Source organism: Haliotis rufescens, unplaced genomic scaffold (assembly GCF_023055435.1).
Source record: "Haliotis rufescens isolate VD_foot unplaced genomic scaffold, xgHalRufe1.0.p SCAF_18, whole genome shotgun sequence".
In the NCBI taxonomy this organism is placed as follows: Eukaryota; Metazoa; Mollusca; class Gastropoda; order Lepetellida; family Haliotidae; genus Haliotis; species Haliotis rufescens.
Window position 1 is genome coordinate 30,955,357 of NW_025963868.1, and position 2,182 is coordinate 30,957,538.

The following is a 2,182-nucleotide window of genomic DNA, read 5'->3' on the forward strand; positions in this document are numbered from 1 at the left end:
CGGATTGGCCCATGAGCCACCGCCTTCTGGGCATACGACTCTAGGCATGTGAATGATTTGTCAATCAAAAAAACGAGTTTTGTTACATAAATAATTGGTCGAGACCTAAAGTATCAAGGACATTTGAATACAAATTTTGTGCAAATATAAATAATGCACAGGGCTCGACATGACCAGCCGATTGATAGAACCGGGCCCATTCTACCACCCGTCTAGGCGAAGTAAGGGTGTATTGGGCAAAGGAACACTGTTCCTGGAACCAGTGCCCTCAACCACCAGACTACCGTCCTCCGCCGACACAGGGGCGCAACCCACGGCAAACAGGTAGCCCAATTCGGTCGTCTCGTACGACCAGCAATGGGGTGCTGTGGAAATATTCTGCCCCGGTTCCACACGGGGGAAGAGCGATTAGCATTACCCAGCTCTCACCACGAGGAGGTTGCTCTTCACGAGTGCCAGGTGGGTCAGTGATGGGGAGTGGTGAGTCAATGATGGGGAGCGGTGAGTCAGTAATGAGGAGTGGTGGGTCAGTGATGGGTAATGGCTGGTCAGTGATTGTGTGTGGTGAGTCAGTGTTGAGGCATAAATTGGACATGTAAGTAATCAGAAAAATTCTGACAATCTGTGAACTGTTATTTGTTGTTATATTTTTCATTAAAACCGAGAGAAATAGTCAAACATTCTGATGAATTTCGTTGTCTATGTGCGAGGACGGACTAAGTCAATTTTTGTTCAATTCACCAAATCATTGCCATGTGGTTTTTTTAATTCCCTAATTCTTCCTACGAATCTCTACCTATGTGTATTCTGAAAATGTTGAACCAATGTATGCAATGAATAGAGGAAACGATAGCTCAAAATGGTAGAAAATTCTACACTGTGTAAAATCTGTATTTTGCTTTGTGTACATTTCAAACAAGTTCAGTTTTACAAGCACAGCGTTCGTTTTCACACCTAATTTATTTTGTTTGATTTTATCCAGACACTTTGTGTTGGTGACAAAGACTATTTGTCACATTTGATTCTACAATGTATGAGGAATTCAAGGAGGTATGTATCGCAGCTGAATTGAAATATTTGTGATGATATTGGAGTCTCATTACCGGCATACATGAAAAGTGATTTTGTAAACACCATCCAATATGGCGGAAAGTTTACTTCAGCGCTCGTGTTTGCGTTTTTTCCTGAACGACTCTTGGGTTATCCGCGACGTTTTGGATTGATTATTGGTGGTTTAATAAAAGACAGATACCAGTGATCACTTATATGGTCTTTTTTAAAATCATTTCTCTGAGTAAATATCCGAAATTTAGATTTAAAAAAATGTTGTATATAACGCTCTGAGTGGAGATTTAGTAATAAGGCGACATTGACGATGTACCTAATTTTCAGTTTTTGTGCTTTGCCTAAAATCCCAGGGGATGATATTACAGAACAGGGAATTTCCCACAACTCAAAACTGTGAAGTGTATTTGTGAGCATGATATATGTATTTTGATTTTTTTTTTCTACTTCAAAGTGAGGGTTGAAGAATAGGGACGTTAAAACGAGCATTCCCGATACTTTTCTTACGGTTTGTTTGTTATTTACCTTTGTATCGTTCAAAGTATTGCTGCCGTATTTTAAGTTGAAACATTGCTGTAAGGTAGAATTGATGCCGATATTTTTTACTTTGAATGGTGAAAAATGTGAGCCAAACGTAGATCTCGATGATCAGAAAAAAAAATCTTTTAAAATTTCGGCAGCAATAATTTGCAAAACAATTTTCCCTGTGTTGTACTTGCGTGTGCGTATATCATGAAGCCAGCATTGTGACGATATCGCATTTGGCAGAGAAAACAGACGGCCGCTTTAGTGTTTAGACCTAAGCCGGAATGCCGTGACGTTATCGACAGTGTGACGTCACTGTCATTGTACATTTGGCGCCACATCAGCTGGGCGAACCTCGGCTCGGTCTTAGGTTACTGAGTGCAGCTAGATGTAAACAAACAGTTTGTTGTTTGATTGACGACTAATTGCAAACTTATGACGTAAAATTAACTCAGAAATATATAACGACATGCATGAATATATCACGAGGTGTGGTGCTTACATACCAATCACACATCATCTCTATTTACACTCAGTTAACAATTTTCTCACCTGATCATGGGAAGTTCCAAACACAACAAATGTCTGAACA